General features: G+C 39.9%; 1 pseudogene; it reads left to right on the top strand.

Moving 5' to 3' along the window:
• The first annotated feature begins 6859 nt into the window (after positions 1-6859).
• Positions 6860-11200, top strand: LOC129542878 (COMM domain-containing protein 2 pseudogene; annotated as a pseudogene).
• Positions 11201-26832: the final 15632 nt, after the last annotated feature.

Below are 26832 nucleotides of genomic sequence, written 5' to 3'. Positions count from 1 at the left end.
CCAGTGCGTTCTCTTGGCAAAACTCTTCATTCTGTACTCCAAAGCCAAATTTGCCTGTTACTTCAGGTGTTTCTTGACTTCCTACTTTTGCTTTCCTGTCCCTATAATGAAAAGGACATCTTTTAGGGGTGTTACTTCTAGAAGGTCTTGTAGGTCTTCATAGAACTGTTCAACTTCAGCTTCTTCTAGTGTTACTGGTCCAGGCACAGACTTGGATTCCCATGATATTGAATGGTTTGCCTTGGAAACGAACAGAGATTATTCTGTCATTTTTGAGATTGCATCCAAGTACTGCATTTTGGACTCTTTTGTTGACTATGATGGCTACTCCATTTCTTCTAAGGGATTTTTGCCCATAGTAGTAGACATACTGGTCATCTGAGTTAAATTCACTCATTCCAGTCCATTTTAATTCTCTGATTCCTAAAATGTCGACCTTCACTCTTGCCTTTTCCTGTTTGACCACTTCCAATTTGCTTTGATTCATGGACCTAACATTCCAGGTTCTTATGTAATGTTGCTCTTTACAGCATTGGGCCTTGCTTCTGTCACCAGTCACATCCACAACTGGGTGTCGTTTTTGCTTTGGCTCCATCCCTTCATTATTTCTGGGGTTATTTCTCCACTAATCTCCAGTAGCATGTTGGGCATCTACCGACCTGGGGAGTTGATCTTTCAGTGTCCTATCTTTTTGCCTTTTCATACTGTTCATGGGGTTCTCAAGGCAAGAATACTGAAGTGGTTTACCATTCCCTTCTCCAGTTCTGACATTTTGTCAGAACTCTCCACCATGACCTGTCCACCTTGGGTGGTGCTACATGGCGTGGCTCATAGTTTCATTGAGTTAGACAAGGCTGTGGTCCATGTGATTAGATGGGTTAGTTTTCTGTGATTGTGGTTCCAGTCTGTCTGCCCTCTGATGGAAAATGGTAAGAGGTTTATGGGAACTTCCTGGTGGGAGTGACTGACTGAGGGAGAAACTGGGTCTTGTTCTGATGGGTGGGGCCATGCTCAGTAAATCTTTAATCCAATTTTCTGCTGATGGGTGGAGCTGTGTTCCCTCCCTGCTATTTCCATGGGCCAAACTATGGTGGAGGTAACAAAGACAATGGTGACCTCCCTCAAAAGATCCCATGCATGTACTGCTACACTTGGTGCCCCCAGCCCTGCAGCAGGCCACCACTGACCCACTCCTCCGCTGGAGACTCCCGGACACCCAGAGGCAAGCCTGGGGCAGTCTCCTGTGGGGTCACTGCTCCTTTCTTCTGGGTCCTTGTGCACAGGGTTCTGTCTGATGGTTAATCCCAAAATGATAAGTACATGTCCTAACTCACAAAACCTCTAAATGTGACATTATCTGGGAAAAAAAGAGTCTTTTCAGGTATCATTAAGTTAAAGATCTCAGGATGAAATCACACTGATTTAGGGTGGGCCCTAAATCCAATGGAAAGTCCCTATAAGAGAAGAAAAGAGGAAGTAGTCACAGACACACAGGGAAGAAGCCATATGATCACAGAGGCAGAGATGGTAGTGATGTTGCCATAAGCCGAGGAATGCCAGGAACCTTCAGAAGCTGGAGGAAGCATGGAAAGATTCTCTCCTAGAGCCTTCGAAGGGATCATGGTTCTGTCAACCTCAATTCAAATTTCTGACCTCAAGATCTGTGAGAGGATCAATTTCTGCCAAGTTTGTGGTCATTTCTTTTGAGGGGCCATAGGAAATTAATATATCATCTGAAGACTAGCTGATTTTTAAAGGTTATTATTTAAAAGTTATAGTCTGCCTTATTTTTGGCATGTTTTACTTTATTTTTATTAAAAAAGCAATTGATAAGGGGTGAAATAGCTTAACTCGACTACATTACACAAATTATCACAGGCAAGCTCCACCAAGGCTGTAAGACTATGTTCTCAGGGCACAGATGTGTCTCAGACCTTTCCACTCCTTGTGAGTCAGGCCACAGAAGGCAGCCTAAGATAATGGAAGGACAGCTGAACTGGGAATCAAAAGATGTGGTGATTGTTGTCTCTGATTGTAGACTCTGCATCTTGAGTTTCTATCTTGCCTCTATGAACTTTGTGGTGACACCATCTTGGAATGGTATAAATGAAATAATAATAGCTGTAAAATGAGCTGCAGATAATGATGCACCGTGGAAAAAAAAACAAAAACCCCATATTATTATTAAAGAAGAGAGGTAAAGAAAGATTTGTGTGAAATCCTGTCCTGTAGACATCACTACACCCGAATAAGAAACCAAACCCTCACTCCAATTGGTGCTGGGTGATCTCTGCATAGCCCACAATTTCCAATGCTGCCAAGTCACACGATGCGTTTCCAAGAGTCACAGGTCCACCACTGTTCCTTCTTCCTCACAGAAAACAGATGTGAAAAGTACAAGTCACGCTTGGCTACCTTTGGGGGGATTTAATATGCAGAGAGGTGATAGCCACCTTGCTAGCGCCAAACTCAGAATTCAACACCATTCTTGGCCATCAGTATAAACTGGTATTTTCTGGGAGTCTGTGGAAGACATTTGAACACCATGGTATTACTCAGTCCTTTGTGGGCCAAGCCTCTGGCTGTTTCGAGCAGCCGAGGTGGTGGTTTTGAGGAAGGTCTGCGAGACCCCTGCCAAAGCGAAACCAGCTGAGTAAACTTCAAGGGCTGACCCACAGTGCAGTCAGTTAGCCCAGGTAAGACCTGGGCCTTGACAAGAGAGAGCCCTGGTTCCATCACAGTGGGGTAAATACGGAGCTTGTTCAACAGACTTAGTGGAAGATGCTATAGTCCTCTTGTGCCTCTAGGCACAAAACAGGCAGAAGAGGAGTTAGGAAGGGAGCATTAAAGAAAGGAGAACATAGATGTGGGATGGACCCAAGTTTCCAAACCAATGTTTTAACAGGAGCCCAAAATCTGTTAGGGAGGAGTTGATTCCCCTTCTTCTTCTTGTTTCCTATCAAAATTAAGTTATACTTTAAATGACATTTGTGATTTATGTGACCAAGCTGCATCATTTAACTATGGTCAACTATGGTGAAGTAGAAAGAATACTGAACTTACATAAGGCAGGCCCTAAACATGGTTGGGCCTCCCTGGTGGCTCAGACGGTTAAGTATCCACCGGCAATGCAGGAGACCCAGGTTTGATCCCTGAGTCAGGAAGATCCCCTGGAGGAGGAAATGGCTACTCACTCCAGTATTCCTGCCTGGAGCATTCCATGGACAGAGGAGTCTGGCGGGTTACAGTCCATGGGGTTGCTAAGAGTCAGACACCACTGAGCGACTAATAATCATTTTCAAACATGGTCACCAGAAAGAGCTAAGAGGCACATTGACCCACGCAAGCATCAGTTTCCCTAGCTGTAAAACTGAGGAGCACAGTTAGAATTTGAGTCCCCTTCTCAAAAGCCTATTTGGAGAAAATTCAAATCATCGCAAGAGCAATGATTACTCAAATGTGTTAATAAGTTACTTAGGTTTCAGCAACTTTGAAATCCACTAATAGTAATGTAAACTCTCATAGAAGTCAATCCTACTGAAGCTTATACATATCACAGGACTCATATACTAGAAATGTATCTACTACTGTGGTAAGGTTTTACACAGGAATAACTTAAGGTGGAACTTTCTTTAAAAATATAAAGATGCAATGGAAATAAATAAAAATGATTCTGCAAAACAAATAAATATAAAGCACAAAGGATGAGAATCTGAAAGACTCCAAATAAGCATAGTTACTAGGTTAATATAAAAAATTCACATTGTAAAAGAAATAGGAAAGAATAAAATCAAAATAGCGTTGTGAGTGCTCAGTCACTCAGTCATGTCTGATACTTTGCAACCATGGACTGTAGCACTCCAGGCTCCCCTGTCCATGGGATTTGCCAGGCAATAATACTGGAGCGGGTTGCCATTTCCTCCTCCAGATGATCTTCCCAACCCAGGGATCGAACCCACATCTCTTGCATTGTAGGTGGATTCTTTTACCACTGACCCATCGGGGAAGCATTATATGTTGGCAATTTTGAGCAAAAATCAGAGAAAAAATATCAAAGAATAAATCCATCTCTATGAACACTGGGTTTATGGCTTTTTATCATTATACAGAAGTCCTGATGGCTTTTGTACTCAATCTTAGGATTGATCATTTTAGCTGAGTTTTTGTTTTTGCCTTTTGCACGTTTGTAAAATTCACCCACAGAGGCACACTGTCAGTCTTGAGATCATGAGGGTCAGTGTCCTTAGCAACAGAACAAGCCAAGGAGAGCTGCCTTCTCTACCCAGCACACTGCAAGCTACTTGTGTTCCCTAAGGAACCTACTGTTTAAAAAAAGAAAGAAAAGAAACAATGAAGACAGAATTAGAGGCCCAAGGGACTGGATGAACGTGAGCAAAGCATATCTGTCATTCTGAGGCTTCCTCTAAATCAACCCTCCTACTTAAGGAGAAATATCAGGGGCTGCAGGTGAGTGTAGGGGGCCACAACTCTCCCCCATCACCTGCTTCCTGCTTCTGTGGTCATTTTCACCAGTCAGCAGGGATCGAGGGAGGAGGCAAAGCCTGCACATCGTCAAAATAACCGAGTGGTCTGGCCAAAAGGAAATGTGGTCTAAGAACTCTAATGAGAGGGTGAGCAGAGAGCCGCTGCTTACCAGCAGTGAGCTGTGTCCACGCGTGAGAGAACAACAGCCCTGCTGACCCTGGGACAGTCCAGAGCCTTAATCTGTAAATCACCGTGAAGCCCAAAACTTCAAATTAAAAAAAAAAGTGGCCACCCCTGGAGTAAAGGCATAAGGCTGCAAAATAACTCCCTGCTCTCACCTCTTGTGGATAACCCATGTGAAAACACGAAAAAACCCCAGCATCCAAGAGAGGAAAGGGTGGCTTGCCAGAACCTAATTACATTTAATCAAGATGGCAAAAAATGATGAGCACGTGTCCCGTAATCCCAAATGAGAAACACACACATCTGCGCACACGGACACACACACACACACACACACACACACACCCCACTGCTAAGAACTCTTGACTGTACATTCTCTCCTCTCTCTTTATAAGCTACCCTAAAATTTCTGGCACGGGCCTGAAAGTCATTAGTAATTTAGCTGAAACGTAAAATTTTACTGCGGCGCATTGGTAGCTATTATGAGGTATAAATCTGTGTAGCTGTGGCAGGTTGAATTCCCTCCTACACCCCTTCAACAGGCTACAGAAAACATTTAGCTGTGCTGGGGGTAAGAGACTCACATTTTGGAATTAAATTAGAGACATGAGAATACTAAAATACCCTTTCTTTTCTAGATCCACACTAACCATTTTGAACTGCTTTCTTGGGCCACATCCCACTAGAAAAAAAATGCAATCTTCTTTGAGAAATTTGGGTTCAGCCAACTGCTTTACAAAAATTGCAGTGGACAAAACCAACAGGGCCACCAAAATTTGTGCTTATCTGGCTGTTTTATCATATCTACCTGGGCCCCTCATGGCCAGAGGTCACTAGACAACTCAAGTATCTTACTCACTAATTCCAATGTGCATGTGTGCTAAATAGCTTCAGTCATGTCCAACTCTTTGTGACCCTATGGACTCTAGGTTCCTCTGTCCATGGAATTCTCCAGGCAAGAATACTAAAGTAGGTTGCCATGCACTCCTCCAGGGGATCTTCCCGACCCAGTAATTGAACCCTGCATTGCAGGCAGGTTCTTTACCATCTGAGCCACCAGGGAAGCCTAAATAACTTCTTTCCATTATTTTACTGTCCTAGAAGATTCTATTGTATCAATTACCAGTTGCTTTATTAGAGTTAGCAAAAGGAATTAAACATTAAGTGAAATGTTACCAACATCATTCAATGTTTATTTAGAAATAACATTATTTTCACTATGACTTAAAGCAAAATAAATAAGTATGTTTTCTACTAGCTCAATGCTTGGAGTTTGGAATGGAGCAGTCTAAAATACAGATGAATATATTATGGGGTTTCCTGTAGCTACGGTCCCTTCAAGAGGGAAAGCTCAGTCATCTTCATCAATTTTCTCTAATTCTATGGTATCATGGCAATCTTTCTTATCTGTTTAAGGCAGTAGTACATTTTTATACTGTGTTAAGAATGTTACTGGGGATGTTGGTCATACTTTACATCTTTGCTAGTGAGAATACTTTCAGTAAAATGTAGCAGAAAATTTGTCTCAATGTGTTTAAACTATAAAAGAGGATTCACTGACTCATGTAATTAAAACTACCAGAGGGAGGGTAGGCTATTGGTAAATCAGACTGAGCTACTCAATTATGTATCCAGGATCTCTTTTCTTTCTACTTTCTGTCTTTCTGCATAGGATTCATCGTAAGGCTGGTTCACCTCATGGTCCCCAAATGGCTGCAACCGCACTGATGGTAACATAGTCCCTTGTTAATTTCCTCAACAATAGCATCAATATTCCAGCATTTCTAGGAAAAGAAAAGACATTTAATCTGTTTGGGTTGTTTCAATTAGATGGCTTGAAATATATGTCCAAATCTTAACTAATTATAACCTGTGACTAGAATGCACTGATTAGATTGACCTAAGTCATGTGCTTACCTTAGACCCAGAAGTATAATCATTTTTCTCAGGATCACATAGATATTAGATGCTGTTATGGAAATGGGTGAAGAAAATGATGCCAAAAAAGTAGGCTAACGATCTACCATAACAGCATTTCTTCCTGATGAACTGAGACAGAAACTCCAGTGTGATCGAATAGGCAAGAATAGCTTTTAATACCCTGAGTACCTGCTGTGTTTTATCTTACTGATAAAATGTAGGACTCTGTTCAAAGAAGTCAGAAGGTCCATTCTTTCCCACAACGAGTAGCATGAGGTAAGTAGGTGGACCATTGGGCAAAGAACATTGGGGAACATTAGGAATGTCCAGAGGGGAGGCTGATAATCAAATTAAATTCACTAATAGCTCAGGGCAAAACATCCTGTAAAGAGTATTCTAAGATAGTTAAAAAGTAAGTCTTTTTAAGGTACTGTTATTCAATGTCAATGGTATGAAGTTTCTACATAAAGTGGACTCTACATGTTCCATAGTGACTTAAGTGACAAATGCGCTGTCATTATAAAATGTAATGCCTTCCTCAGAATTTCCAGTATCAGTCCTTAAAGCAGTCCTCCTAAGAGAGTTGATCATGTTTTCAGTGTAGAGAGAATAGGGAGGAAAAAGATACAGAAGACAAGCATTGATTACATTTTCAAGAAAGGGAACTAAGTCTATCTGAAGTTAGGGAATTGGCCACAAAAATGAAATGAAAGTTCTTTTAAATGAAAAGAAAAGGATGCAAAGTAAAAATGACAACAAATGTTTGGTTTATTTTCCAATATGTCTTGGAAAATCAAGGCTTATGATCAAAAGTTAACGGTATATCTTAGAAAAATAAATCAAATTGTGGCATATCAAAGAGAACCAGGAGAGAAGGGTATTAAAGAACTAAAAAGAGGTTTTCAAACATTAGTGGTCTAATAAGACCATTTAGGTTCTCTTTAATGCATAAAAGTTCTCTCTGCATTGACTGAAATGAACCTGACTTATTTCACTGTCTGACTAGCCTCTTCCTGTTATCTTAGATTTGTTGTCTTTCAGACCTGGACGGCTGAATGGTCAACGTTATTCCTAAAGGCCTGGCATCTCTGTTTTGCACAATGCCCAGCAACAACTAAACTAGAGGTGCAACTAGAGACAGGAGGGCCTGCTGCAAGCTAAAACCTAAAATAAACAGAACAGAGGCACTAGCGGATACTTAAAAAAGGAATTTATGGCCCATTTCCTCATTTCCCCAAGGATTTTGCTTGTGAAAATAAATTTGATATTTTCAGCATTTAAAAAAATATATTTTTCAAAAAGAAAACAGGCCAGAGTTTCACATGTCTAATCTACCATTCCAGCAAGACACCCAAAGTGTAATAGCATCAGTGGGACCCTCCAGAGGTCCACTGGGTCTGAAGTCACCAGTCTATAGAGCCACCCACACCTGAATACATGGTGAAGGTGACCTGAACAGGCCAGCCCTGCTTGCTGGTGTCAGATGACTTATTCTGGGACACCTTATCCATGGCAAAGTGGAGAACCGCGATGAGGGCATTTTATATTAGGCTAATAGTCGTTCCCTGATTGTGAGGAGTGTATTTCTCCGCATTCTTTCCCTCCTAGGGAATACAAATGGTGACGTCAAGCACGATAAATCATGGTGTCATAAAATAGATCCCATTTATTTAATGGCTCTCTGGCCTAGCCATGTTGCAGACTTTGAAATTCTGTATGTCATAGACTTAGTATTTCTAACAAGCCTTAAAAGCCCACTCAACTCCCCCCAGCTGTCGAGGACAGGAAGTAAAGAAAGTAAGACTTTTTCCTGCTAATCCTTCTAAGAGGAGTTGAGAGAGCCAGCAGAGCCATTTTGGAATTTTGCTGGGAAACAAGGATTAGCATCTCCAAGAGACACTACAAAACTGTTTGATTAGTGTTGCCGGGTTATTTTAGATGGGATCCAAATAACATGAAATTGAGGTTAGACAGCGGGCACTTCAAAACTTGTGTCTGAGAAGCTATCCAAAGCTGGTTGACCGTCCACTTCTCATATCCATTCCCAAAGACATTGGACAAGGAATCTGAGAATTACAATGCTGTTAGTCCATTAATTACTTAATTAATTAATTGGAGAAGGAAATGCAACCTACTCCAATATTCTTGTCTGGAAAATTCCATTGACAGAGGAGTGTGTCGGGCTACAGCCCATGGGATCACAAAGAGTCAGACACGACTCAGTAACTGAGTATGCAACCCATTAAAGGTATTTATTTCAGTCTTTGAACTTTGAAAAGCGTATTCCTTAACTTTCTGGGACTCATTTAACACAACAGCAAAAAGATTAAACTAGAAAATGTGAAATCACTCAGAGGCTGGAGAAGTTCTCTGTCGGGAAAGATACTTGTCAAAGATACAAAGTTTCTTGGGACAATAAGCAACTCCTTGAACAGGGAGACATCTGTCTCTTCAGCTTCCAGTTTACTGTGTTGACTGGGAAAAAAAAAAAAGCACAACATGAGAGTTGTGAGTTAAGTTTTATCTGGGGCAAAATTAGGACTGTAGCCCTGGAGACAGCTTCACAGATAGTTCTGAGGTACTGACTCGGAAGAGGTGGCAGGGGGCGGTCAGTGTTACACACAATTTTAATGAAGGGGGTATGTGCAGTCACACATACGTTCTAGCAAGGCTTGCTGCTAGTCATGAGGTAAATATGGCACCAATAATGATTTCAGCGCTTTTCTGGCTATAAGAAGATGAAGAGTTGAGCTCATAAGATCTTCTGAAAAGATTTGTCAGAAGGCCTCTTCTGCCAGTTTTTCCCAGAGCACTGAATGCCGCATTCCTGATCTCCACATTGAACCCCTTCCAGAATATGTAGAAAGTTAGCAGCTACAATGGCTAGTGACCTGATCCTTGTAGGGGCAGATGGTAAGTGCCGATTTTTAGTTGGCACCTGTATTTAATAGAATGTGACATGTGGTAGATGTTCAAGGAATGCTGAAGGAACAAATGAATGCGTTGATAGCACTTTTTCCCCAAAAGCCCCTTCTTTAAAATATTTCTTTTGTCGATTGAAAGCTAAGTATGCATTTTTAATATTTCATTGTTAATCCATGGTTTCTAAGGTCAAGAATTTTTTGTACATGTCATTCATTCATTTATTAATTCAGTGGAAGCTTATTAAACCATCTTATGTACTATGCACTAAATTAAGTGCCCTAAAGTACTCTCCCATATTAAAAAATACCATGTATAGTATATGGGGGCTTGCTAGTTTCTCAATGGTAAAGAATCCGCCTACCAGTGCAGGAGACGTGGGTTTGATCCCTGGTGGGGAAGATTGCCTGGAGAAGGGAATGGCTACCCATTCCAGTATTCGTGCCTGGAGAATCCCATGGACAGAAAAGCAGGCTAGAGTCCATGGGGTCACAAAGAGTTGGACACGACTGAGCAACTAACACTTTCACTTTATATAGTATATACATTGATTTTACCTGCTTTGACTATTAATTCATCCCAGAAGTTTTAGTCTGTGTGAAGTCAATAGAATCATTCAATGAATAATCGTGGTCTTTATAAGTTAAAAGACAACCTCTTTCTGTGTGTACTGGCTCTCCACTCATTTGCTGTGTTTTGTTTCAAGTATTTTTTGAACCCATCCTTTATCAACAAACTGTTATAATTCATCTACTCTTGTTGAGAGCGCCTGAAACTTTGCCACTGAAGAAAGAAAACTATTAGAAAATCTTAACTTACGGTGTTACCCCATTCTCGAAGTGGGTTTTTTTAAGAATTTGCTTTGGATTCAATTCATCGTGCTTTGGGGAATCACAGGTCTTATCCACAAAGCTGGGATTGCAAATTGGGTTTTCATAATGTAACAGTGCTGTGCCACACGTCCTGCCTCAGATCTCCAAACAGCCCTCCAAAGGTTGCTTGCTTGCAGGTTTTCCCCACTGCCCCTTCACTTTTCATTTCTCTACATAAGACTGAAGGCTGGGACCTGTCGGAGGAGCACGAAGAGCACCTGGCCTTCCTGCCGAAAGTGGACAGCACTGTGGTCGCAGAGTTTGGGCGAATTGCGGTGGAGTTCCTGAGGCGTGGCTCGAACCCCAAGATCTACGAAGGCGCTGCCAGAAAACTCAGCGTGAGTAGTAACACTGTCCAACATGGTGTGGAAGGATTAATATATCTCCTCACTGAAAGTTCAAAGCTCATGATTTCTGAACTGGATTTCCAAGACTCTGTTTTTGTTCTGGGATTTCCTGAAGAATTGAACAAATTGTTGCTTCAGCTTTATCTGGACAACAGAAAGGAGATCAGAACTATCCTGAGTGAATCGGCGCCAGACCTTCCCAGTTACCACAGCCTTGAATGGGGACTGGATGTACAGCTTGCAAGCAGAAGCCTCAGGCAACAGATTAAACCATCAGTGACTATAAAGCTCCACCTTAATCAGAATGGAGATCACAACACCCAAGTTCTGCAGACAGACCCAGCCACCCTGCTCCACTTGGTTCAGCAGTTGGAACAAGCCTTGGAGGAGATGAAAACAAACCACTGTAGGAGAGTTGTGTGCAGTATCAAGAGGTCCCAGTTTGTTGTCTTCCTTTCGAATCACTTGTGAATTGATGATACGCAGTAATTTTTCAAAATCAATTTTTTAAGTTGATAGCGATAAATCCATGGAGATTTCATAAAATTTCTTTTCCTATGTCAAGATACTGAGGTCATGGTCAAAGGCTAAGTGAAGTTTCTTTCTTGGTGCTAAATTTGGTCAGCTTCTTGAGTTAAGATGTAGTTTGTATTGTAAATGTGTAAATAGGATTGAATCAACTGAAAGTGAATCTATACTGTTCAAATCCTCTGTGTATATAAATATTTTTTTTGATGCTTTTTCTGACTAGTTTGTTTTCCTCCTTACTGATCTAAACTTAAAAATAAAGTTCACAGTGTAATTCTAAAAAAAAAAAAAAAAGATTGAAGGCTGCAGGAAAAAACTATGGATATTAATTGATGGAGATTTTTTGGTTTTCTTTTTTAATGCTGCAGTTTATTTTTATTTTTTTAAATTTATTTATTTTAATTGGAGGTTAATTACTTTACAATATTGTATTGGTTTTGCCATATATTCACATGAATCAACCATGCGTGTACATGTGTCCCCCATCCTGAACCCCCTCCCACCTCCCTCCCCATCCGATCCCTCAGCGTCATCCCAGTGCACCAGCCCCAAGAACCCTGTCTCATGCATCGAACCTGGACTGGCGATCTGTTTCACATATGATAATGTACATGGTTCAGTGCCATTCTCCCAAATCATCCCACCCTCGCCCTCTCCCACAGAGTCCAAAAGACTGTTTTATGCATCTGTCTCTTTTGCTGTCTCGCATATAGAGTTATTGTTACCATCTTTCTAAATTCCATATATATGCGTTAGTATACTGTATTGGTGTTTTTCTTTCTGGCTTACTTCACTCTGTATAATAGGTTCCAGTTTAAGAATACATTTGAATCAGTTCTAATAAGGTTGATGGAGTTTTTGAACAGAGAGCCCACTGAAGATTTCAAATCCATACTAAGACTATTTTTCTAGCTGTTTTTTTTTTTTTTGCCTTAAAGTACTTAGATAAGTACATCAGCTCTTTCTTTTGTTCTGGTTGACAATCTGAAAGTGCTCATCTCAGTTGGAAGTCTCTAGAACTTTCCTGAACCATCTTGTCACAGTAAAAATGGGTGGTCTTACCTTTGGATTAGGACTTCTGGTGGTTAATCCAGCACCCAGGCCATCTGGGTGCAGCCCTACCAATTGCTTCACAAGCTTTCCAAGAACCCTAACACACCGAACAGAGCTCATGCCCAGTTAATTTCTACTCTCTCTTCATCAGCAATATTCCAGAAGATGTTTTCCACTATGAAATAGGTATTTTGGAAAGTTCACCACGTTGTTTGCACAGGATTGACATTTACACCACCACGAACACCATTTTATGTGATACTTAGGATTTCTTTAGAGAACCTTTATCCAAGTGTTGACCTGGTTTAACCCTACTTAACCTGTAAAACATGAAGGGATTCCAGGAGAAGGTAGATGGCTATGGGCCACTGATGAATTAGCCTTTCCCTTGGCTGTGTTTCCTTAGAGCCTTTGAACTGTGGCTTGAGTACAATCTTCCTTAATATTCCCTATTGTGGATCTTGTTTTGTTACAGTAGCTGATCTTCTGAGGTTAGGAAAATGGAGAAAGAATGTGTTGGGCTTATTTCGCTTATAAATGGTATGCTTTGCAAGAAGGGGAGGAGTTCCCTTTCTAATATTCTGGGGACCTACTTGTCTACAACTATATGAAGCATCTGGAAGCTTATTTTTAATTTTAAAATCTAGTGCTGCTGAAGGGTGGAGAAATAAACCCTCTCACACATTGCTTCCTGGTGGGAATTATAAAAGCATACATGCTCTTTGACTTGGTGATTCCAATTCTAGAAATTAATCCTAAGGAAATAAGAAGGATGTGCACAAAAATTTGATCACTAGCATAGTCATTGCAGCATTGTTTATGGTATAGAAAACTTGAAGACACATGAGGGTAAAACAAAATTTATCTGTATGCCTATAGAATGGAAAAGTAGGCAGCCACGGAATAGTATATATTGCAATGTGTGCATGCATGCTAAGTCACTTCAGTTGTGTCCAACTCTGCAATCCTATGGACTGTAGCCCACCAGGCTCCTCTGTCCATGGGAGTCTGCAGCAAGAGCACTGGAATGGGTTGCCATAACCTCCTGCAGGGTATCTTCCCAACCCAGGAATTGAACCCGTGTCTCTTACATTTAACCTGCATTGTCAGGTGGGTTCTTTACCACTAGCACCACCTGGGAAGGCCATGTATTGCAAAAGTGCCTGTAATATTGCCTCTGACAGACTATCTCAATGTGTTGGCAAATTAAACAAAATAGTCCCATTCTATACCAAATGATCTCATTTTTTGTTAAAAATTATACATATTATATAATATTATGTATATTATATAATATATAAAATACATATTATAATTATATATAATTATATATAATATGTATTTTATAAGGTAAATTCTGCCTAAATGTGTACATTTCCACAATCAAAGCAGCAGGATAGTCTCTAAAATACGAAAAGTTATGTGGCAGAATTATGGATGATGGCTATTTTCTTTGTTTTCTTATTTATATTTTCTAAATGTTTTTCTTAATATCACAACATATACTAGTGTAGTATAAGTTGAGGGCAAGAGAAGAAGGGGGTGACATCACTGATTTAACTGTTTAATTGATTTAACAACTATGAGCAAACTCCTTGGAGATGGTGAAGGACAGGGAAGCCTGGATTGCTGTAGTCCATGGGGTCGCAAAGAGATGGACATGACTGAGAGACTGAACAACAACATACTTGTGCAATAATAAAAATATTCCTTAAGTTTGGGTTTTTTTAGGGTAGGAGTTGTTTTATTTTGTTTCTCCAGTAAGTGAAGTCAAATGAAGCTTGCGAGTCAGTGGACTGGTAGAGCTCGCCTGCACATATGGGGAGATGGGTTGCAGAAGGAATTTCGGACTTGGCTTCAGGCTTGAAATCCAGGCTTGGCTCTGCACTCCTAGTCTCAGCATGAATCAGCAAATCCTTTTACTTTTGTGAGTTTCACTATTGCCACCTTTAGCTGAGAACAGCACTGTTACAATATAGGATCACATAATCTCCCAGGATTATGAGCATCAGGTAGCATAATACAGGTGAAAAGACTTGGAAGAGTCAAGCAAGTCTAGTGAGAAGAACCAGGCAGGAATCAGCAACAATGCAAACAGCAAATCACAGGATGGTCCAACTGGCTGAGACACCTTCCTAACACATTCATCTTGACCTGCTCCAGCCTCTCTAACGTCCTAACAAGGAATCCTGTCTGCCAGTTTTATTTTTTAATTAAAAAAAAAAAAATGTTAGCCACACCATGTGGCATGAGGGATCTTAGTTCCCCAAGCATGAATTGAACCCATGCCCCCTGCAGGGGAAGGGTCTTAACCACTGGACCACCAGGGAAGTTTGGCCTGCCAGTTTCAGAATGCTGCGGGCTTCTCCCTTTCTGCCCCTGAATTCAGCACTAGCAGATGTGTGCAGAGCCAAAACCCCAGCTCCGTGTTTTCCTACATTCATTTCCAGTTAGCCTGCTTCTTACACCACACCTGCAGGGTGTATTTCCTCAGACAATTCCACTGCGCTTTGAAGCTCTTACGTGTCAATGTTAAATATGCCATGGTAGACACAGTGTGTTCTGTTTTGTTTTTCCACAAGAATATCACAATAGCCACATGAAGGAGAGGTCTCACTTCCCAAATCCACGATACCCTGAGTTGTCATTCTAGAAAATTCCCTCCCACAGCCTTGACTTGAGAGAGTTCCTTTATCTTTAGATTTCCCTCTGCTTATCTAGCTCCAGTCCTGGGACTGATAAAAACCTGAAAGTTTAAGACAGACTTTGTTATGTCTGAAGATTTACTTGCCCAGGCTGTGGGGGTCCATGCAATTTGTTTTCAAGTCATGTTTCTTGGCTTTCAAGCCTGCAGAAAAGAACTTGGACTTACGTGAGGGAAACAAATTTTCTCAGGTAGCTCGGAAGGAGGATACTGTTGTCTGCTGGCCCCCAAAGAGTCTTTTATTTCCTCTTGTTGTTCAGTTGCTAAGTTGTGTCTGACTCTTTGCAACCTCATGGACCGCAGCATGCCGGGCTTCCTGTCCTTACACAGACACTAAATTCATGTGTGAGTTTGCTCATACTCATGTCCATTAAGTTTGTGATGCCATCCAACCATCTCATCCTCTAGAAAATGACAAACCAAGTTATCAAGTAGGACACCTGCCTAGTTAGAACCTTCCAGGCTCCCTGCCATCTAACCTAAGAATGATCAGGATAATGTCTAATAATTCTTATTTTAAACTGGATATTTTCCAAAATTTTAGAAAGCACTTTTAGAAAGTACTTGGGACCCAGTGTATACCTATATAGCAACAGGCAGTTCAATTTTAAAAAAAATAAAGGGGGGTTTTTCATGACAAATGCCAGGCATTTATTTACCAGATTAGGTAAGAAGGTGGGATCTTGCTGGCAAGAGATATAAAAGTGGTTTAAGGACAATGAATCTGTGTCCTCAAGACTCCTGCTGAATGCCAGCGGAGAGTTTGGCTTGCCATAGTTCTGATAACCAGAGAGCGCTTGGTTCCTGGTCACATGTCCGGGGGCCTGCTCCATAAGATTTAGATCATTTCAGCCACAGCAAGTGACAGCCTGAGAAACAGCTTCAACCCAGAAGAGACAAAGGGATAGTGTTGGAGAAAGAAAAGCAGTGGTATTCTTGTTGTATTTTAAAATTAATAGAGTCAGTTATAGTTTCTAAGTTCACTTTTAATTCCAGTTGCCAGAGAATGGGTTTGAACACTGAAAGCCCTCTTTAATCCGCCGTGGACCCCAGACGGCTAGTGGTGTTCTCCAGCATGCAAGGCACAGGTAGCAACACTGAGAAGCCAGCCAACAGAACTGCCAGGAAGCTTCAACACTGTCCTCAGGGAACGGCCTCCTCGCAATGGGCCGCCTTTGATCTCTGCTGAGACTGCTCCGGGGATGCCAACGGTGCGGTGGGTGTCCGAGAGTTCATTTTACACAAACCATCAAAGCCGCTTTCAGATGGTAAAGACTAACAACCTGGTCTCTATTTGAACAGCTAGCAGCTCTTCCAACTGTCTAATTCTCAGAGCCTATTAAGCAGAAAGAGAGCTAAGAAATAGAGCGTATGCTGAGTATTGGACAGAAGCAAAGGGAGAATGAGCCAGCCAGGCTGGGGGTGCTTCTGACTCCCACCGGCATCCTTTACACATCAGTTCCTTTGCCTTTAAAATCGGGGGCTTCCCTGCTGGCTCAGACAGTAAAGAATCTGCCTGCAATGCAGGAGACCTGGACTGGGAAGATCCCCTGGAGAAGGGAATGGCAACCCACTCCAATATTCTTGCCTGGAGAATTCCATGGACAGAGGAGCCTGGCAGGCACAGTCCATGGGGTAGCAGAGAGTCAGACACGACTGAGTGACTAACACACACACACACACACACACCTTTAAAATCAACAGTTTCTAAGGGTTACCCCATCACTGTACGCAATTCGAGAGAACCAGAATTTGGCCAATGCTGCATATTAAACTTTAAAAGAATCACCAAAATATCAAGCAGAGATTTGTCAGAACGTGGGGGAAAAAGAAAACCTTGGAGAAGAATTTAAAGAATATAACAAAAAAGAATCTTTAAAAAGGAGTATATATATATGTGTGTATATATATATATATATATACAATTGATGCACTTTGCTGTCCACCTGAAACTAATACAGCATTGTCAATCAACTGTACCCCAATAAAAATTTAGAAAACAAAGAAGGAACACAAGTAAATGAGTTTTGAAATCAAATTTAAGTTCACAAGAAAGGACATTAAAGAAAGATTATTTAGCAAATTGCCATAATCCTTTATCATCCTCGCTGTTTTGACTTAGGAAATCAATGATGAATTTTTACATTATTTTTCATTAATGACACACACACAAAATTGGGAAATAACTGAAATCACTTCTCAATGTCCCTTCCACACCCTCTTTACCTAAATTTCTTTCTGTATGAAAATCATGAGATATTAAAACAATCAAGGTTAATGAGATAGGAGTTGCTAAAAAAGAGAGATTCTACAGTGAAACAATAATTATCTTTGGAGAACAGGATATATTCTCCTGGGGTTGAGGGGTATTGTCTAAAGACTAAACGCTGCTGTAAGTGTGATTAGCCAGTAGATAGTCTTTAAATAGAAGATAAAATACACAGTTGAGAACAAAATAAAAGAATAAAGTAAGCTACACTAGCACTTCACAAAGGAAGAAATATAATCAACAAACATAAAAACACGCTCACCAATGCCCAGGAGAACACAAATTAAAACAGATTACATTTTTTCACCTAGTAAATTAACAAAAATTCCAAAGAGCCATGGCACCTAGTGTTGACAAGAATACAAGAAACAGGCCCTTAAATATTATCAGTGGGAGTGTCAATTAGAATCACCTCTTTTTGGGGTGGGTGGGGAGAAAAAAATTGTAGTGGCTATAACACATTTTCAATGCACAAATCCTTTAGAATAGATAAGAAACTCAGTAACCAAACATATTCTGCTGAATCACAGAAATGCAGTTCTAACCAACTCAGGGCTCCCCTCTTTCCCCTCAAGTATTTCTAAGTCTTGATGTCATGTCAAGATGTGGGGGAAGAGAAGGAGAGGTACAAGATCTGCGAAGTCATTTTCACACCAGCACCTTCCAAGGAAGTCATTGGCTCACCCGGTCCTCAGCTCTTATCCCAAACAGGTCACTGGTGAACGTCGGTTGTTCCTGGTGGCAAGGTCCCTTGATGTCCAGCAATTTTCTCGGCTCCTTTCCTGCCCTGCTTGAGGGCCTGGGAATAATCCTACTGCTCCTCTGCTCGGCTAGAGCCAGGGAATCCTGACAAAGTCATTTCTGGGCAGATCTCCTTCGTCACAGGCAGCATTTTTTCCTCCGGGCCTTCATGCCCTTGGGGCTGGCTTCCTCACTGAGATTATAACCCGGGAAATTTAGGGCCTGGCCTGCTGCTAGGACCTACAAATGCCTCTGCTGTCCGCACTTTCCCTCCATCCCCCTCTTCCTCCCCACCGGGCCAGAGAAACTTTCTCTAACCTAAAACAGAAGTTCTGCGGTCTTTTATGATGTGTCTCCCACACATTTTGTCTTTGCCGGTTTTCTTCATTCCCCTAAGGATTTGGGCTTTTGGAAACCAAAGCCCTTGAAGACATTTTCCCCTTCTCATTTCAGATTTAGAACGTCCATGCTCTGTGACAATGAACATAGAAGACCCTAGTTGCTTGAATATGGCAGGAGCAGGAGGGGGGAGAGAGAAAACATTGTTAATATTTCCAAAACACAAAAATTACGAGCTAGCAATCTACTACCCTTTTTGAGGAATACAATTCTAGAAATATGTAAAAAGATATAGAAAGGATTACCATAACATTGTTTGTAATTGTGAAAAATTAGAGATAATTTAAATTTCCACCAAGATACAGGATGGTTAAATAAATCAGACGAAACTGATAAAATGGAGAAAAAAGAAACTGATAAAACTAGTAAAATTCTAGGTGAATATTAAAAAGAATATGTATATCTTTACGTGCTGACTTGGAAAGATCCTATGAATATAGTGAAGTGAAAAGGGCAGAATTCAGAATGAAATGCAAGATACCTGATTTGTTTTGAAAAAGCACCCTATTTCTGTGTACCTGTGTTAATATGAGCACAAAAAAAGATTGCAAATGCTAGTAATAATAATTTCTGTAAAGTTAGAATGAAGAAAGACTCTTCCTTTTTTTACTTTATAACCTTTCAAAATATTTGATTTGATTTAGCAGACACCTACTACCCTTATAGATTTTTTAAGTTAAAAAACAACAACAACACATTGTAACCCATGTTAATTTAGCTCTAGATGGAACGCCACTTGTTCTCAAAACACACACAATTTCTCGAAGAATCAGGAACTAAGACAAAAAAATGAAGACCTTCCATTCATTCAGTAACAAAGATGATCATTTAAGATCCATGATGATTGTTCAGAATCATTTTGTAAAACTCTGACTGGAAAATAGATTCCTGTGGTGAATTATTAGAGACCAAATTTTAAACATAATTAGAGAAATTTAAATAGCTTATTCTCTGCCAGGCTCTGTGAGTCAAATGTAGGAGATTTTATTTTGAACAAATGATGATAGTTGACAACAAAGTATAAACGTGATCCGAGTTAATGCATGTGCTAATTTTTCTTTGTCTTAATCTCCAGTGTACATTCTTCATTATCTGTGAGATTAATTGTCTTCTCTTGAGTCAAATCTAGGTATAGCTTCTTCTGTCACCGATAGCATGTCATTATAAAAGGAATCTGATACATCTGAAATCCAGAACCAAACTTAACATACTTGGCCCAATTATGGGTGTAATAATGACACAGCAGAAGATAAACTTATGGGCTCTGCTGATGTGTTTGGCACAGAATTATATGAAGGCCACTTAATGAACAATGATGATACCCAAGCTCCTGAACAGGATCTAGTGTCTCTTTTAATCAATTTTTATTGGTGTACATTTGATTTCCAAGGTTCTGTTAGTTACAGGTTACAGAAAACTGAATGTTATGCATATACATATATCCATTCTTTTTTACATTCTATTCCCATATAGATCATTACAGAGTATTGAGTAGTTCCTTATGCTATACAATAGGTTCTTATTAGTTATCTGTTTTATATATAGTAGTTTCTATCTGCTCATCCCAAATTCCTAATTTATCCCTTCTCCTCACTTCCCCCCAGGTTTGTTTTTTATATCTGTGACTCTTTCTGTTTTGTAAATAAGTTCATCTGTACCATTTTTTAGATACCACACATGAGTGATGTCGAGGCTTCCCTGGCAGCTTAGTGGTAAAGAATCTCTCTGCAATGCAGGACTTGGGTTCAATCACTGGTTTGGGAAAATCCCCTGGAGAAGGAAATGGCAACCCACTCTAGTATTCTTGCCTGGAAAATCCCATGGACATAAGAGCCTGGTGGGCTACAGTCCCTGGGGTTGCAAAGAGTTGGACACGACTTAGCAACTAAACCCCCAAACATGAGTGATATTATATGATACCGTCTTTCTCTGTCTGACTTCACTTAGTATGACAATCTCTAGGTCCATCCATGTTGCTGCAAATGGCATTATTACATTCTTTTTTATGGCTGAGAAATATTCTATTGTATACATAAAGCACAACTTCTTATTCATTTATCTGTTGAGGGACAATTTAGTTTGCTTCCATGTCTTAGCTACTGTAAACAGTGTTCATTGAACATTGGGATGCATGTAATTTTTGAATTTTTTTTTCCAGATGTATGTCCAGAGTAGGACTGTTGGATAATATGGATAATATGGTAGCTGTCTTTTTAGATTTTTAAGGAACCACCATATCCTTCTCCATAGTGGCTGTACCCGTTTACATTCACACCAATAGTGTAGGAGGGTTCCCTTTCCTCTACACCCTCTCCAGCATCTACTGTTTGTCAGTTTCTGATGATGGCCATCCTGACTAGTGTGAGGTGATAACTCATTGCAGTTTTGATTTCTATTTCTCTAATTATCAGTGGTGTTGAACACCTCTTCATGTGCCTCTTGGCCATCTGTATGTCTTCTTTGGAGAAATGTTTGTTTACATCTTCTGCCCATCTTTTAATTGGGTTATTTGTTTTGTTTATATAGCTGTCTAGTATCTTTATAGATGATGCCAAAAGAAGAACCCAATTGACCACCCAAGAGAGTATTTTTGTGTCACATGTAAAAACAGTGACTCCCACTATTAAATAAGAAGAGAGTCACAACTTTAAAACATCTGTAAGTGAACCTTCTCATCCCCATAACCATCCACTCCTATAAAGAGTTTGGATCACCTCAGTAGTAAAGATATGCCTTTTTCAAACATTTCTAATAATTATTCACTCAATTAACATTTGTTGAATGAGTGCTATGTGTTGGGAACAGCTAATATTTATTTAGTACTTACAATGTCCTGGGCACTGGCTTACTTTCATAAATTTACTTATTTAATCCTCATGACAAGTCTATGAGTTGGGTTTATCATCTTTCAGATTTTATAGATAGAACTGGGCCCTGGGTCACAGAAATCAAGTCACTCATTCAAGCTCACAAAGACTATCCCAAAGAAACTGAGATTTGAACCCACATAGTCTGGCTCCAGAGCCCTCCTCTTCACTCTGCAAACTAGGCTGAAAAAAAAAAAAAAGAAAGAACATATTCCAGAGGGGGAAATAGAAGTGCAAAAATAGTCAAAATGTAATGTAATGGGAACACGTATGCAGGGATGAATTGAGAAAAACCACAAGAATCAGGATTGAGTTCACAAGTATTATGTAAATGTGTATGGTGGGGGTGGTGGCTGGATAGAATTTATTCTACTTTTTGGAACTCCATATTAGCATACATATGATTAAATGAAACACTTTCTTCATCCATCCAAATTAAAAGTATATAAACTAATGAGCTCTAATCTCCCAACTGTATAAAACTAGGTGTTTTAGAATTTACCTAGTTACAGAAGACTAATTACCTCCTTAAGAAACACTTTATGGTCCTGAGAGAAACTATTGCAGCATTTTATTTCATGGAATGAAGTTGTCTATTGAGCAAGCTTTTAACCTGGAGCCCCTAAAATAAGTAGTTCTGGAAGAGTGACCAACTGACTTCTTAAAACTCAGCTCTTCCTTTTTTAGAAACTCTGCCAAAATGGAGGCTCCATTTTCGCTTTCCTCTACTCTAGAAACAAATATTCATTTTGCAAAGATGTTGGTGTGTCATTGGTAAAATTCACTTGTTGTGCTATTTCTATTTATTATACCAGACCTCATCCCAAAATAGTCCTGCATAAGATGCCACATATGTCCTCTAGCACTCCAGGAATTAAGAGCATATGGTCAATAAAAATGGAATCCCCATGACTTCAGACTAAGTTACCCAGGAAAGACACGCATCTCGATGGGGTTATGAGTTCTTTCTTGAAGTCAGAAACTTTTGTTTTAAGCTTAATTAGGTGTATTGGGATAACTCAGCTATTCAACTCAGAATTTTTAAAAGTTCACTATACTAACTCTGTCTCAATCCATTCAAGCTGCTATAAAAAAATGTCACAGATTGGATGGCTCATCCATAACAGAAATTTATTGTTCACAGTTCTGGAGGCTGGAGATTAAGTTCTGAAGACCAAGATCAAGGTGCCATGGAAGATTCCGTGTCTGGGGTATGCCAGTTTCCTGGGTTCACAGATGGCTGGCCAACTTCTTCCCATGTTCTTACTTGGCAGAAGGGCCAAGGAGCTCTCTGTGATCTCCTTTATAAGGACACTAATCCTTCACATGAACTCCATCCTCATGATCCAATCACCTCCTGAAAGCTTCATCTCTTAACACCATCACTTTGGGGGTTGGGACTTCAACATATCAATTTGAGGGGGGACAATAATATTCAACCCACAACAAACGCATTTCACAATATCTAAATATTGATAGTGACTCTCCAAAGATGTCAACCATCTCAGAGACAAGTGAAAGGAAAAGCATTTCAATTTAAGTCCAAGTGTGAGGAGTTTTTATAATAGGGCAGGCAATGGGAACCCAGAGATGCCTGCCCTGCCCTGCCCCGAGGCCATCATAGCCCCAAACCAAAGTCTGAGGTCAGTCAATAGTCCTGCTTCATGTTCATCACTTTGTAGAATATATTTTTGAAGCAGCTCCTTAATTCAGAAGTAAATTCTTTGTCAAATAAGGACATCAATAGCTTCCTCTCCAAGACTGAGGACCAGATTCCTTCCCACAGAATCCCCATGGGGCTTTTTCATACTACTAGATTAAACATATTTAACCAATACCTGGTTTCAGCCAAAGCAGAATAAAAAGATGAATCTATTTAATACAACATCAAATCAGTCATTTTTAAGGTAATAGCCAGACAAGGATACTTGTAGGAAATAACCATCTGGTGGAAAAAAAATAGGAAAAGAAAATCTAAAGGTCATCTCATTTCAACTGAAAAGCTGAATTGTAAAAATTATGGTTGGCAAAGTGATATCTCTTCAATCAAAATAAAACATAAAATGATCCTTACTAGGCCAACAGCAGCTGTCCAATCATAACAAACAAAATTCCTCAGTTGATGTCTTTCTCTGGAACCATGTTTTCTTCACCTTTTTTTTTTCCCTCCAAAAATTAAATGGAGAGACCCATGGATGGGGTGAAGAAAGAAAGATATTTGAAGCTGTTTCTAATGTGTGTGTTGGATTATCTGCAATACACAGATAAAACTGGGTGTAAGCCTTAAAATAGAGCAGAGCGTCAATTTCAAAATAAATAGTGATAATGGTATTTTCAAGATCAGCTCTTTATTCATGTTCTGTGCCAAAGCATTTAAATACCCTGTGCTACTCATAACATAATGTGGGTGGTAAAAGAAAAAACCTATCCCTTCTTCAACATGTTATTCCTAAAGAGTCTATTCATGTCAGCGCTGCAGAGATACAATTAATTTATATAACCCCAATATCCTAACGCAGAGACACAAAGGACACGAAGCAAAACATTCTCTTATTTTGAAAAGAGAAAAATGAACATAAACTTTGCTTTATGTAACTGCCCAAAGCTATTTTAGATAAATAATAAAATAATTTTAATTAACAAATGATTCTAGCAAACCGTTCTTATCAGGCACTTAATTTAAGTCCAAACATTGAGCCCACACATACTTTTTCCTCATGGGACTTAACAACTGCTGCGCTGGCAGTTTTGTGGAAAATGAGATGATCTGGGTTGGGCATTCTTTAATTCAGTCTAGAGGATGACATTTACCATCTTGTAGTTAAATGCTCGGTTTTAGATACATTTTTTTAGCCTACATAGCTCACCTGTGTGGCTGTGCTTTGTTTAGGGAGATACTTTTTAATTTGAAATTAAGTTTTGGGCCGTTTAAATCTTGTTTGCTAAAAACATCAGCCTCTTAGACTTTTAGCCAATCTGCTTAGTATACAAGTTCCATATATTTATCTTGGAGAATTCTAAATAATAATGTGTCAAGTTGTTCATTTTTAATAGTTCTTTCTAATTAAAAAACAAACAAACACTGTCTTTTAAAAAAAAACTTTCCAAGACAACCCAAAAATCTAACACTTCAAACAAATAACACAATCAAAATTGAGTCAAGAACATTTTTCACAACAAATTATATTTTAATTGTATGTATAAATAACAAGAAATAACTCTGCTCTTGGCATTTTTAATTTTAGAGTTGCCTTATATTTTTAAGAATGCTGATGAAAAACTAAAATGCATCAATAATTAGTGAAAGATTCATTAGTAAAAAATATGTAAAGTTTTACCTAGAAAAGATATTGTTTCTTATTTCAATTTTGAAAGAAGTCTTGAGAATTTAAGAAACAGGTTGTGTGTGTGTGTGTCCACTTGACAGAGAGGGAGAGAGAACGCCCATGAGTATCCAGAACATGTATTTAAATATCACCAATTACAGAGGCATTCCCTACACTTAACATTTATGGATAACCTTTGTGTACATATTCAGGTGGGGTCAGCAGAGTATTTATGGAAGGCAGGGCAGTACTGCTGGGAACCACTTCCCCTGTGACGGGGCGGTCAGGCTACTTGGATGAATCATATCCAAGAGAAATAAGATAGTGACTCTATGGAAGACAGAATCATAAAGAAGTCAGAACTATAATTTCCTGAAGTCTCCAATGCATGGTGGATGGGGAAGGAAAAGATAGTTTTAATTCTACTAGCTACTACTCTGAGTAAAGAGGCTTTATTCCTTGTAAATGTTTATTTTAATCTGAAACCGATCCTTCTTTCTTGTTTTTGATAAAGTGGCTCTTGCCACTGATGCCAACCCAAGTCAGAAACACTTAAACGCTACAGTATATACAATGGAGAAACTGGTGTTCATGACAGTGTGAGGGGTGAGTTCAGCTGTCACCTGTTTTTGTTTTGTTTTTTTAAATGAGGTTTTATTTACAAATTTAAAAATACTTAGGGACTCTAGCATTTGTTCTCAGAAATTTCAGCAAACCTGTATCACGTAACCATTTAATTCCAGAGACATTTTTATATCTAAGCAGTACATGAACCACCATGCTTACCTATGTCTAGAAAGATCAGGTAAACAGCTTTAAGGCATGTTGTTGCTGTTGTTTAGTCATTAATTTGTGTCCAATTCTTTTGTGACCCCATGGACTATAGCCTACCAGGCTCCTCTGTCCCTGGGATTTCCCAGGCAAGAATAACTGGAGTGGGTTGCCATCTACTTCTCCAGGGGATCTTCCCGATTCAGGGATTGAATCCATGTCTCCTGCACTGCAGGTAGATTCTTTACCACTGAGCCACCTGGGAAGACCCAACTTAGGCATAAGGGGGAGCAAACTGAAAAGTATTATCAGTAAACTTAGGCAGAGGGAACAGAGTATAATGAGATCTATATTTCTAATGATGTTTCAAATCCTTAGTATTATTTGTGAAATACAGGCATACTTCGGAGATATTTCAGGCTTGAAGTGAAGTGAAGTTGCTCAGTCGTGTCTGACTCTTTGTGACCCCAAGGACTGTAGCCTACCAGGCTTCTCAGTCCATGGAATTTTCCAGGCAAGAGTACTGGAGTGGGTTGTTATTTCCTTCTCCAGGGGGTCTTCCCGACTCAGGGATCGAATATCAGCATAAAAGTACATACCTTAATCTAAAAATGAGGTATGAACATAATAAAAATGTATTATTACTAAAAACTGCTAACCATCAGGTGGCGCAGTGGTAAATAATCTGCCTGCCAATGCAGGAGACATGTGGGTTCAATCCCTGGGTTGGGAAGATCCCCTGGAGAAGGAAATAGCAACCCATTCCAGTATTCTTGCCTGGGAAATCCCATGGATAGGAGAACTTGGCAGGCTACCGTCCATGGGGTTGCAAAGAGTAGGACACAATTTAGTGACTAAGACAGAAGAAAATCCCTTTTTTCTTCCTGTGTATAGAGATGGTGAAACCTATTTCCTGGCATCTTTGTTAGCACTGAGTGAGTTAGCAGTACTTGGTAGGTACTCAATATTTATCTTTCCCTTTGCTTACTGTTGCTGCTGCTGCTAAGTCACTTCAGTCGTGTCTGACTCTGTGCGACCCCATAGACGGCAGCCCATCAGACTCCCTCGTCCCTGGGATTCTCCAGGCAAGAACACTGGAGTGGGTTGCCATTTGCTTCTCCAATGCATGAAAGTGAAAAGTGAAAGTGAAGTCGCTAAGTCGTGTCCGACTCTTAGCGACCCCATGGACTTCAGCCTACCAGGCTCCTCCACCCATAGGATTTTCCAGGCAAGAGTACTGGAGTGTGGTGCCATTGCCTTCTCCCTTCACTTACTAAACAAAGTTTATTAAGAAATCTATAAATGATCACCTCCTAACAGAGGAACACGTTGCCCAAGAGTCTTCCCAGGTACCTTGACTAGACAGACCTTTGTTGACAAAGTAATGTCTCTGCTTTTTAATATGCTATCTAGGTTAGTCATAACTTTCCTTCCAAGGAGTAAGC

Source organism: Moschus berezovskii, chromosome 19 (genome assembly GCF_049115385.1).
Source record: "Moschus berezovskii isolate FMDL1 chromosome 19, NW_MosBer_1.0, whole genome shotgun sequence".
Taxonomy (NCBI): Eukaryota; Metazoa; Chordata; class Mammalia; order Artiodactyla; family Moschidae; genus Moschus; species Moschus berezovskii.
The sequence above is the reverse complement of the archived record's forward strand: the minus strand, read 5'-3'. Positions and strand labels throughout refer to the sequence as shown.